Source organism: Molothrus ater, chromosome 2 (genome assembly GCF_012460135.2).
Source record: "Molothrus ater isolate BHLD 08-10-18 breed brown headed cowbird chromosome 2, BPBGC_Mater_1.1, whole genome shotgun sequence".
Classification (NCBI taxonomy): Eukaryota; Metazoa; Chordata; class Aves; order Passeriformes; family Icteridae; genus Molothrus; species Molothrus ater.
Window position 1 is genome coordinate 14,917,013 of NC_050479.2, and position 13,544 is coordinate 14,930,556.

Genomic DNA, 13,544 nt, shown 5'->3' on the forward strand with positions numbered 1-13,544 from the left:
ATTGCTCCTCCTGCTAACTAGCTACTCTTGTAGGCACGTGGTCTCCTAGAAGGCTGGGTTTCCTTTGGTTGGAGCTGCTGTGTCCCAGTTGGGACTGGAAGAACTGGACTCAGAAGGTCTTTTGGTGGTCCACTGCCTAGTGAGAGACCTGTGTCATGGAAGGAGGGAAGCAGAGAGGTGCTTGCTTGGCTGGATGGGATACAGTGCCAGTTTGGACCTTTCAATCCTGAGATCATGAAGGTGTTAAGGGATATTGATTTCAATGGGAGCTGAAGGTCAAAGATGTGGGAACTATGAGGAAACAAAGAAAGGACAAAGAAGTATTTGAAAAAATGGAGCATGTGACCAAAAGTAATCCCATCAACCAGATTACTTGTTTTATCAGCAACACAGTAATACAGTTTATAGCACCTTGCTGTTTTAGTTTGTAAACCCACTCAGTGATGGCTCCACAGCCAGGCAGGGGAAAGAGGGACCTTGCACATGGCCCATGAATCCACCTTGGCCCTCCTGAGCAGAGGACAGCTTCCCCTGGGACAAGCAAAGTCTCTGACAGACTTACAGACTTCCTGACCCCCAAGAACCCCTCAGGAAAACATCCAGTCCAATGTCCTGCTCAGCCATTGCTCAGGGCCAGGTCCAGTCAGGGTTTGAGTATCTCCAAGAATGGAGATTCCACAACCTTCCTGGGCAACCTGGACTTGTGTTTGACCACCCTGATGGTAAAAGTTTTATTTCCTGTCTAGATGAAATTCCCTGTATTCCAATTTGTGCCTGTTGTCTCCTTTCCTGTCGCTCGACACAGTGAGGAAAGTCTGTCTCCATCCTTTTTGTACCCAAAGGCTTTGTACCCACCTTCTTTGTATTACCACGATCCTTGGGGGCTTGATGTGCCCAGCACAGGGTGGCTGTCATTAGGAACTCAGGAAATAAGGACAGATTAAACTACTTCAAGAAGATAAGCATGTAGCTCCCATGCAAGGCAGAGGTATCCCTCAGGGTGACACCTGCAGAAAACACAGCCTTAAATCTAAAATGCTGAATCTGCTAGAAAGGTACAAAAAAATATGATGCAATCCTAAAACCCAGAATGCTAAATTACAGCTGTCCATCATGCCACAATCTGCCCACAATGTGTTTGGAGGCAGAACCTGTCACTGGCCTCTTTCAGCAGAAGGATCAGAAAACACTTGTGATGCTGAGGACCACACTGTGCTCAGATTTGCCTGCTGTGCCCTGCACACTCTTTCTCCTGATCCCAGGCCTGAGCCCTTGAGTTCAGTCATAGCCAGCAATATTTTATTCACATACCACTTGAAAACAGCCACTCTGTGATACTCAGGGACAGGCACAGAAGAGTTTGAAAGAGAAAGGAGGATAATCCTGAATGCTGAAGCACATGGAGAGTGTGTGTAGGCAGGAGGTAATTATATAGGACAGGATTACTTGTGTGTGTGTATCCCAGGGAGCCATCAATTACAGCCCTAAAGTTGGGTTTTGTTTTTGAGAGCAGAAAGAGAAATACCTTAAATTACCTGACTGGAAGAAAATTTCAGCTGAAACAGAGCAGTGCATTGCCCTACTGAGCCCAGCTATGAGATGGCCATGTCATTTGATTGCTAATGGCCACAGAGTGTTGTTAGCACTACATAACATCTGGTGTTATGGCCATTTCACTGAGGGCAATGAGTCCCTCTCACTTTCTTTCTAGACAAGTTAATTAATATTTGACTTCTTTATTTAAAGGTTGCCATCACTTTCAAGCAGTCTGTGTAAGCCATGCAGGGTTTCTCTTAATAGCACCTCTCTTCTCCAGGGAAGAGTTTTTTCTGAAGGCAAAGAAATCCCAGCCTTGTCCCTCCACTGTTTGCTCAAATGTGCACAGCCTGTCCAGGGGCACAGCAAAAACTCCCTTCATGTAACTCATCATGAGATATAGAAGGTTGTCATTCTTTATTCTGTCCTGTGACTTTTTCTCCGTTTTCTAAGCATTTATTAAAGGGTCATGAGTTCAATAAAATTTACCAAAGGTAGACATATTCCTCCACCTCAAATACTTATATCTTAGCTGATTAAACATGTATGCTGAGAAAGTTAGTGTCTTGACCTTTTGAGGGTTTTCAATGCTGAGCTGTCCAGAACCGCTGATATCAATAGAAAGCGTGGTATTTTTTAACTTAAAAGAGAGCAGAAATAGGCCCTATGCTGGGCTTCAAATTAGCTGTGACTGTGCAGGAAAGAGTCTTTAGATGGGTCAAAGGAAATTGCTCATCACTCCCCAGACAGAAGCTGAGTACCCCCTCAACCTTGCTTTAGATATATAAATAAATAATTAAGTGGGATTTAAGAAAAGAACACAGAAGATATTTTGCTACTATTTCTAGAATACTGTCCTTAGTGCTGGTCAGTCATGAGAATTAAAGCAGAAATAGGGAGAGGTGGAGCTGTGACAAAAGTAGTTACAGGAAGATATACACAACCAAAAGAAGAGAGGCTGAAAACTGCCCAGGACTATTCAGTTTGGATGGAATCTCACCAGTGAAGACTCTAATGGGTAGAACAGAAAAGGCAAGAGAAGAGGGTAACCAAAGCAGTTAAAAAAATTAAAGTGCACAGACATATATATGTATATATCAGTAAGTAGTATTTAATAGTAAAATTAAATACCATTTTGATTTTTATGAATTGATGCATCCCTGCTCCCTGCAGCACAGCCACACTGCTGAGCCACATGGCAGGATTTGCCTCCTGTGCCTGCTGGAGCAGTGGCAGAGCTTTCCTGGGGCTGAGCCCCACTCAGGGTCTGTGCAGGGCTGGACCTGCCTGCCCCCAGGCTCTGCGGGATGGGATGGCATGGGATGGGATGGGATGGGATGGGATGGGATGGGATGGGATGGGATGGGATGGGATGGGATGGGATGGCAGTGGGGTGGGGCAGAGACCCAGCACCCTGTACCAAAGGCAAAACTCAAGGCTTTAAAGGCCTGAAGTTTTGACACAATCATGAAGTTTCATCAGACAGAGATCTGATGTAGGTGGGAAAAGCTAGTGGATCACAAAGATCTGTATTCCCTGAGCTTGGCTGTAAATCAGTGCTGTCAGAGAAGGAAAAATTGCAGGTGTGGAGAGTGTCCTCCCCCTCACAGCTTTTCTGCATGATCTGAAAATACCTGTGAGTGCACTGATAATAATTAATTTCTGGTCTTGTATTTGTTGCACAGGTCTGACAAGTGAAACTGAATGGATTCCAATGAATGGAGAAAATTTCAAATATTTTATATATTTGTATGAAGACTATGAACTTCCCAACTCTTCAATACCCCATAAGAAGCATCTTCTTTGTACATTTATATCAATGCTTTCTTGTTGTCCATTTTGTTTAACATAGGAAAGTAGTGCTGAAACAGAACAAAGCAACCAGCAATGAATATGTGTATTTACAGGAATGATTTTGACCTGAGAATGGGGAGTAGTATAATTTGAAGTTTGAGCAAAAATAGAAAAAACTTAAAATAATTACATCATTATTTTCAATTAATTTGGTTTCTTTCTTTTTGAAAAATGTCAATGTGTACAAAAGAGTTTTTGAATTAATTCACAAAGTGCAGAATAAATGAGGGATATAACATCTTATGTTCTGCTGTGAGTTCCTAGTTATAGAGGAGGAATCATGTATCATGTGTAATAAAGGAAATTAAAATATTAAAAGCAATGGTCTTTCTGGTGAGTTGAGCTAAATTCTTCTTTTGTTGTAGAGACAAAGTATTTCTTTTCCTCCGGAATCCAGAATGCACTGCTGTTCTGATACTTATGCATCACCTTTATACAATGAATATACAAGATGTGAGGTAGCTGACAGAAGACCTGCAGCCTTTATTCAAATAAAGAGTCATCCAGCCTTGATGGAACATGTTCATGAATACAGCTTGAAGGATCATTATCTTCAAAAGCTCAAATCAAAAGGGGACACTGGAATATGGATGCTGGGCTAAAGTAATGTATGATCACAGCACCTCTTACATAGAGTGATTAATCCTTGATGCTTGCATTATATCAACTGTACATAAAGGAACACTGATGCATATTCCATTTTTGGAAATGAGATCTTATTGTAAGAGAAATTTAATACACTCTGTCTCCATGGTCTCTTTTATGTTACTTACTGTAAAGGGATATGAGGAGATGTTTTTAATAATATTCTTGTAATGTTGATTGAAACTATTCTACATACTCTGAAACTCTCTGCCTGCCTCTTGTTTATTCAAATAAAATAAAGATAATTATTCTGGTTAGAAAACAGATTTCAAGTTGAATATTACTTACAACGACATCCATCTAATTCTTGTTTGCTCCATCAGATAATACCAGAGCTAACTGAAATGATTTTTGAATTTTAAGTTTCCATATATTTGCATTACTTTGTACAGGAAATTAGAAAGGAGCTGTACTCTCTGCAGCTCAATTAAAATGACATTATTGTACTTTTTGCTTTGAATATGCAATATCAACATTGCTTACTGTCCTGCTTCATCCTTATATGCTCTGATTTCCCTTAATGCATTTCTTGGAGGTGAACATCCCTGAAGGACAGGTTGAAATGGAAATGTCAAGAGATGGAATGTATCAGGGGCAGCTTTCATTTACATCACAATGAGATTAACATGTCTGTTCAATCAAAAATGAACAGTTTTCCCCAACACTGCATTATCAGTCACTGATATTGGACTGCATTTATAAAAAGGAGAAAACACATTGATCCAAAAGCATGCTGAAGGTGAGATGAGTCAGGGCCTTGGCTTTTGTTTTCTTTACTCACTTAAAAAATACTAATTTCAGAGAACTAGGGAAAGGTAAATCCTTCTCCTTTTATAGTTAGGAAACTTCACAGTGAAAATTCCAGGGGATGGAGGGAGTTGGGGCCACATCCCAGTCTTCATACCTGATTGTGTAGGTGAAAGAAAGAAAACCTATCCCTGACAGAGGAGTGTGGTTCTTTTGCCAGATTTCAAATCCTTGCTTCCAAATAGAGGAGTACCACCAGAGGCCACTGAAACATCTTCAGAGTGGGGAGGGACCAGTCAGAGGCAAAGAATACTTTTTCTGAGCTTTGTCTTTATTTTAAATGAAAACTTTTACACTCCCTTGAGACTGACAACTGGTGGGGAGTGGGGATCAGTGAGAACCCTGAGTTAAGTCTAAGGACTACAAGAAATCCTTAATAGAACATGAAATTAGTACTAGGAAAAAAGGAGGCTGTGAAGATTCTCTGTCTCAGCTAGCAACAGTTTACAGCTGGCCTGAACCATCTTGTGCTAGTGAGGTTATTTTTCACCTAAGCCTTATTAAAATTCTGACTGTGGGGTGCACACAGGCCAGTGAAAGATGTCCCAGGCAGCTCTGCAGCCTAGTACTTCTGGCATGGGAAATTCCATCCCCCAGATGTTAAAATCTGGCACAAGGTTAGGGAAGGACTGAGGCCTTACAATGAAGAATGAGCACACATAATAACAGATCATGCTAAAATCATGCCCTTTCCTGTGGTCACAAGGGAGTCTTTGTGGGTGTGAGCCAAACTCACTGACAGGGTCAGTGTGTGAACACCTCCCTAATGTGCACCCCAGAGAGTGGAGCCACACGAATGGCTGCACCCAAGCAAACACTTAACAAGCTCCCCTCCATCCCTATCCCTGACCCTTTCATCAGGGGACCATGACACAAAGCAAAATACCTGGATTTCAGGGTCATCTCTGTGCCCTGGTGTCCTTGTGGTGCTGGTGTGAGAGTGAATCAAAGGGACAGTTCTGCCCTGTGTCACCAAGCACTGGGCATGAAAGGTGTGGGAGAGTTTCCTTTGTTGATTCCCTACCCAGAGCTCTGCATTGAATTCTTTTTTTCTCCTAATGCCAAAAAAGAGATTTTGTTAATCTAGGAGAAATAGCTCAACGATGTTGTGGCAACATGTTCTGTTAGAAAAAACAGGAATAGGTGTCATGCAGTGCCCACAGCAAAGGGTTTAGTCTAATGAGACAGCAAGACCCCAACACATCTGGAAAGAGATCTTTAATCACTGGCTAGTGAAAACAAAACCACACTTTAATGATTTTTCTGGTTATCTGCACAGAAAAATCCAAACACATTTAGCTTAGAGGTAAAGATAGAGGGAAAATAATAATTACTGTTACTTGAAAATTTTGGGGAGTTTGAATGTATCTCCATTGGTTACTCTGGTTTAATCACTTTCAGTTAAAAGATTATATTGCTTCTGCATTTCTGAGGCAAATAGTTTTATTTGTCTTAAAACTCTGGATGCTTGGATTTATGCATTAATTTGAATTATAGAACTAAACTGGCAGTTTTATCTTTTCTGTGGTGGTGTAAGCTAGTAGTAAAAGCAATCAGTTAAAAAAAACAAAAACAAACCAGTACCTCCCCACTGTACTGCTTTACATATTGTATCAGTAAAACATCTGTAGTTACATGCAACTGTGTTTATGGATGTGAGTTCTCCAAATCAGATTCTGGAGGCACAGTTCACTGGGTTCAATGGCATCTCACCAGGACTGTGCTCAGTGTACTCACAAGGGTGATGAAGAAGGTCCTTTTATTTATCTCTTGTTTTATGCAGTCTGTAAATTATTTATGTGAAGGCATTAAAAAATCTGGCACTTTGACCATTTCTTATTATAAAAAATTGATGTTGAGAGAAGAGAATCGCGGAAGAGGATCCAAGAAAAACAGTTGGATCTTTTCTTTAGCTTCAGGGGCAAAATATTGAAACAATTTTCTTTTGCCCTTGTGACTAAGTCCCAGTTTCTCTAATGTGTGCATATTTAATTTGAGTGAGTTTTTGCAGATTAAGTAATGCACTTGGAAAAAAGATCCTAATTTTGGTATATGGGCTGCCTAGTACTACTGGTGCATAAATAATTACAAAGAAAACTTCCCCTAAAGCCAGTTTTTCAGTCCTCAAAAATACTGCAGCCCCAAGATAAACTATTCTGTAGAGACAAAAAAAACTGAGGGTTGGATATAAGATCAGTTAAACCTGGTAAAATCCAGTTTTCCTGCGTCTTTGGAAGAAGTTAAAAGCCATTTATAAAATAAGCCCACCTATCCATATGTTCTATTTACTTCCCACTATATTACTTTGCAGTATTCTATGAGGTGGATGCTTTCAAAGGCATCCTGCAGAAGACTGGTGACTGACTGCAAGTGCAAGTGAAGTTAGAGTTGGGGGTTTCTTAAACATTGGTGGATGGTAAATCTTGTCTGGTAACTAATTAAATTTGATTCTCTGTCTGGATGTCATACTGTGAAAAGGGATTTAATCCTTCACTGTCTCTTTAGTGAAACTGGAATTAAATTTGTTTTTCTTACAGATGCTGCAGCCACAGTGAATGTTTTTTACAGGTACTGCAATAGTTTCTGTTGAGAATGATCTTCATCTGATACAGTGGTACTTCACTTCCATCTAATACTTTCCTAGCTGAGCAATTGCAGGGTTTTAGTGGTCCATAACACATCTCCCAACAGGAGACTGACAATCCAAGCCCTGGATCTTCTATCCTTAGCACATAGCTGTCGACCCTGTGAGGCAAGTTTGGGCACAAGGGGCAGGATTCACACATTTTTTGGGCATGAGGAGGATCCAAATGAGTATGTCATCCCCAGATGTCATGGGTTGACACTGGCCAGCTGCCAGGCACCCACCAAAGCAACTCACTCTGCTCTGCAGCTGGACAGACAAGGGAAAATATAATGAAGGGTTCATGAGTTGAGGTAAGGGCTGGGAGAGATCACTCATCAAATACTACCAAGGGCAAAACAGGCTCAACTTAGAGATATGAAGAGAATTTATTGTTAACAAAATCAGAGTGGGATAATGAGAAGTAAAGTAAAAACACCTTCTCCCCACCCCTCCTTCCTTTCAGCTCCACCTCCTACTCCAGCAGTGCAGGAAGACAGGGAATGGGGGTTGTGATCTGTTCATCTCCTGTGGCTTCTCCCTCTGCTCAGGGAGAGGAGTCATTCCCCTGCTGCGCCCTGGGGTCCCTCCCATGGCAGACAGCTCTCCATGAACTTCTCCAGCATGAATCCATCTCATGGACACCAATCCGCCTCAAGCTGCTGTGGTGTGGGTCACTCTTCCACGGGGTCCAGCCCTCCAAGGACAGGCTCCTCCAGCATGGGAGCAGGGTCCTTCTCTCCACAGGTCTCCCACAGGGTCACAGCCTCCTCTCAGGCATCCTCCTGCTCTGGTGTGGGGCTCCCCCACGGGCTGCAGGTGGATCTCTGCATCCCCTTGGATCCTCACAGGCTGCAGGGGCACAGCTGCTTCACCAAGGGCTGCACCATGGGCTGCAGGGGAATCTCTGCTCAGCACTCAGAGCCCCTCCTGCCCCTCCTTCTTCACTGACCTTGGTGTCTGCAGAGTTGCTACTCTCACATGTTCTCACCCTGCTCTTCTCTGGCCAAAAATTACAACTGTGCCACAGCTTTTGTTTTGATTTCTTAAATACGTTTTCACAGAGATGTTACCACCATATCTAATTGGCCCAGCCTTGGCCAGCAGCCCATCCATCTTTGGACTCACCAGGGATTGGCTCTGCCAGACAGAGTGGAAGCTTCCAGCAGCTTCTCACAGCCATTTCTGTGGCCTTCTTGCTACCAGGAAAGACAGGCTAATACAAACCCAATACAGCAGATTACTCACCAAGTGCAGGAGGATCGTGCAAGAGGCATGAACCCATAGAAAATGAGATGGGGAAGGTGGGGTTGAGAGGCAGAAGACAGCCTAGGTTAGGTTTCTGCTTTCAGAAACGAGGCAGGGGGAAGATTTACTTCAGGTAAAGCAGATTAAATATCCTTATAAGGCAGATGAAATATTCTTATAAACATCTGGGAGAAGTCTCATGATCACTGGCCTTTTTTCTCATGGGGGCCTTCAGCTTTCCAGCTGTCTGCTAGAAATACACTCCAGCAGAGAGGAAAGAGTCCAGGAGGTTCCTGGAGTGTGTGGAAGTTTGCCTGACACAGCTGGTGAGTGAGCTGCCCTGGGGAGGTGCCCTGGTGGACCTGTTGTTTGTGCACAGAGGACTCGTGGGTGATGTGATGGTCAGAGGGTGTCTCAGGCAAAGCCATCATGAAACAATACAAGTTTTTGACTCTTGGAGACATAAGGAGTTGGGTCAGCAGAACTGCCACCTTCGACTTTGAGAGGACAGCTGGTCACAACTGGTATTCCCCAGGACTCAGCTATGGAGCCAGTCCTGTTCAGCAGAATTTGCTGATGACATCAAGCTGGGTGGGAGTGTTGATTTGCTGGAGGGCAGAAAGGCTCTGCAGAGAGATGTGGACTGGTTGGATTGATGGGCTGAGGCCAGTTGTATGAGGTTCAGTAAGGGGAACTGCCAGGTTCTTCACCTGGGTCACAACAACCCAAAGCAACACTCCAGACTTGGAGAAAAATGGATGGAAAGCTGTGTGGTGTAACAGGGTCAGCCTGGGGGTGTTGGTCAACAGCGGCTGAAAATGAACCAGCATGCATCCAGGGGGCCAAGAAGGCCAAAGGCACCTGGCCTGGATCAGCAAGAGTGTGGCAGCAGGACCAGGGCAGGGATTGTCCCCCTGTACTTGGCACTGGTGAGGCCACACCTCAAATCCTGTGTCCAGTTTTGGGCCCCTCACTACAGGAAGGACATTGAGGGGTTGGAGTGAGTCCAGAGAAGGGCAGTGGACACTGTTTAGTGGTGAACTTAGCAGTGCTGGGTTAAAGATTGCACTTAGTGATCCTGTCTTTTCCAAATTAAACAATTCTATGACTCTGATTGTGAAATCCCTGCTGCCATACCACTTCTTTCTTCCCAAATTTTTGAACAGATAGTGCGGCAGGCTCACCCGAGCAGGTCCATCAGGTTGGTGAAAGATATGAAAGATATGAACCATGAGAGAAAAATGCTTAGAGGAGGCCAAAGACTTGAGGACAACTCTTAAGGCCCTTTGGATCATTATTGTTACTGAACTTAGGAAAACCATCTTTCTCCTTGCTTCCCCCCCAACAGGGCTTGTGTGTGCTGAGGTGCTGAGGTGGAGACAATGGAGGAAACATCAAGGTTTGAATGAATAGGGCTCTGTTCTCAGTGCTGCTGGTTGCTGACAAGCCTGGCCCTGACCTGATGAATTACAATGACCTCTAGAATTACAAGGGTCAGGGGAGTATCCAGATTTGTGTTTTCCTACAGAAACTACGTAAAAAGCACAAATTCTTAAATGTCTTATTGCACAGACAGGTAGCAATGCACACAAACACAAAATCAAATAAAACAAATAAGCTCCTCAGCGCTGTGAAGCACAGAGTGTCCTCCTCCTCCCTCTTTCCATGACAGACACGTGTCCCTGGAGCTGGGGTATGGTTTACCAGCCCTCTGGCCTTCACAACGTTCTCGGCACTTGTTGTACGCTCCCTGCATGCACATCCATATGCTCATCCTCTGTTTTTATTGCTGAAGGTTATCGAGGGCAAATGAAGGCCTCCAATGCCACTTTCTATGGCCAATTTAGAGCTCACAGATAATCTCCTGTGAGGTCACCCACCTCTTCTAAATGCCATGCACGCATGTGATCTGAAGGCCTTCACAGTCTGTCCTCATGCCTGAATGACATCCCAGTGACTCAGCCACTAACACCTCTGAATGAGGCCAACCCCTTAATTCCCTGCTATGGCTGTTTCTCCAATAAAATGTTACTGAGCATCCTCACACTAAGAGCAAACAGGTGGGGCAGTGTGAGGGGTAAGAGCTCCGCAGAGACTAGGAAAATGACACTGGACGGCACCACATACTTGAGAAAATTCATTTGACATCAAATTCATATAGTCATGACTCAAAAGGGGCATGTGGGCTCTTCCCTTGCCTTTGAGAGGAGAGGAACGTGCTCTGCCTATGCCACACATCCATCCAGGCAGCTGAAATCCTGGATGTCCTGACCTAAACCCAAAGGCCAGGTCAGCTGCAGGGGTAGGTGAAGCTCTGCTGCTGCGCACCATGGATTTTCACCAGCCTCCACCTGGAAAAGAGCCCCAGCAGATCAGGAGTTCTGGAGGAGCCTGATTCAGAAGGACATGAGGTGGGACCACAGCCTCCAAAACCCCTTCCTGCTGGGGTGAAGGCAGGCCAGGAAGGCTCCTCTCCTTCCCTCCTGTTCCCTTCAGCAAGACCCAGGCTCTGCTGGCTCTGCTAGCCTCTCCTGGGATTGCACCCATCTAGCCTGCTTGGCTGAGGCTTCCTGCCCTGCTGTCCTTCAGGGAGCTCCTCACACCTGTGGGGGAAAAGCCCAGTGCCCAGGATTTGTAGTCCTTTCCCACAAAGCTGGGGCTATCTCATCCTTCTGTGAGCTTCTTTAGTGTGGCTGTGATTCCCTCTGTGAGGTCATTCTGTCCTGCTGGAGCAGAGGTGAACCAGCACATGGGGAAGTGATTTTGCATTGCAGGATTTCAGGAAACACAATGTATGTCAATGTGGAGACACAATTCCTCCAGAATTTGTCTCGTTGTACCCCAGCAGTCCCACTGGTGTTGCACTGTCTGGCAAACCTTTACCAAGAGCAGCTGCCAGTTCTTCAAGGGGGTCTCTGTGCTGCACCTCTTTCAACTTGGAATGGTACAGCACAAATCAGAAGCGCATGGATGTTTTAAGTCTTGCTTGTTAGTTTTTTTTTTGCTTAGTGATATTTTGCACACCTTGTTCCTTCTCAAGAAAAGAGAGAAGAAAGTGACATCCAGAAATGCAAATTACTAATATCCAGAACAAGAAATATTTCTTCTCGACCAATCTAAAAAAGAAAATTACCTGTTTTATTCATCTTTATGACATGTAGGAGAAATAACAAGAAAAAACTAGCTCTGACATCAGTGATGGTGGAGTTCATTTCCACACTACTGCATTCAGTTGTCAAAAATACATTTTTATGGATCTATCTCAGCAGAAGTTCTCAAGTCATGGCATGTCTGGGAAGCAGCTTTATAAGGAGCAGGGATGTTGGGCACTGGCCTTCCAATGGCTCTTCCTGTGAAGAGAGGCAGTGCTTTCAGGCAGACACTTTGCATGCCCTTTGTCCTGTACATTTTCAGCTTACTGACATGCTTAGTAAATTTGCAAACAGCACTTATGATGTCTCCCAAGCATCACACACCAGCATGCATCCCAGGCTTTCTCCTATTTAAAGCTTTTGTTTTTCAGTAAAGCACCTCTATTTAGAAAATCACTTGTGTGAATCACCAAAGCCTGAGGACTTTGTGACTGAACACTTATTAGAAGCAGAAGATCCTTAAGTGCAGCCCTCAGAGGGGTTCAAAATGCCATCTAATCCATCTCCTTGCCTCCAGGCAGATTTGTAAGGAATATGTTTTTTACAGCACACTTTAGAGATGATGCCATGCACGATGGCAACCTCACAACCTCTGTAGGCAACTTGTCCTAGCCCTTCCTTTGTTATCTTTACTTTTAGAAACTCTTACCTGATTTAAAGCTGTTATTCTTGGCCTGCATATATATATATATATATATATATATATATAAATATAAAATATCAGTGATATTGCATGTTATGCCTCTGCAGGAAACATACAACACTCAGTAGATCAGTCAATTTGGAAAATGATGACAACCATATCAATTTCCCTCTCAGAGGTGAGAAAGCAAACCCTGTCTTTCCCAAGACATGACTGACCTACATGCAAGGGGGGACCTTGGTCTCTTGTGATTTTTCTAGGTCAGGTGACAAAAATAATGAGTCTTAAAGGAAAGTGAGCTGGTTCTTGCTGAACCCAAGCAAGAAGGCTCTCACTCAGAAGAGCTAGTGGTTGCCAGTCCTGGGAGGCTCCCCTTCTCTAATGCCACTAGAGAACAGACTAAAACCAAAACAAAGAAAAAAAGAAAGAGGATAAATGACTAAAGTTTAAAAGTCAAACCCCAAACCACTTCACCATGCAGAAGGAGTAGCTCAAAACACATTTTTTTATCTTCACAAGCAAGGAGCCCAAATGAGTGTGCAGTGATTGGTGTAATTAGAAATTTTGCTGAAAAGAGTCAAGGCACAAAGTTGGATTATACCTTCCCCAGTGATTCTCCTGGTTGGAATTTTTGGTCATGATGAAATGAAAGGTAGGTATAAGAAATACTGATAGAGATAATTTCATGTCTGAATAGTCTTAGGAAGTTGAGACCAGTAGCTGAGTTGAAGCTTTGCTGGAGCTACAGCTTCCCCTTACAGCTATAGTTGTGTAGGGAATGTAGAAGGACTAAAGTTGTTTTAGAAAACTGGAACCCCTTTTTATTCCTAATACAAATTTTCAACACTAATAACAATCACAAGAAAATCCTTTTCTCTTCCCTCCATCCACATTTTTTAAATGAGGAAGTAATTCTAATTTCCTGGCATACCATTAGCACCCAACACATCAAACCCACCCAAAAGGATAAGCAGAATGAAAATGTCTATTTTCATCACTGAACACATAAGCTTTTAAAAATAACATGCTGAGGTGG

The 13,544-nt window shown here is 43.5% G+C and overlaps 1 protein-coding gene across 4 annotated transcripts in view; it reads left to right on the plus strand.

Annotated features, from left to right (window-relative positions):
• Positions 1 to 4,291, plus strand: part of SMPX (small muscle protein X-linked) — a 42,502-nt gene extending 38,211 nt beyond the window's left edge. For all 4 annotated transcript variants that reach the window (XM_036381236.2, XM_036381315.2, XM_054517879.1 and 1 more), the window contains exon 5: positions 3,222 to 4,291. The gene's annotated coding sequence lies outside the window, so the exon portion shown is untranslated. The remainder of the gene's footprint in view (positions 1 to 3,221) is intronic.
• The last annotated feature ends 9,253 nt before the right edge of the window (positions 4,292 to 13,544 follow it).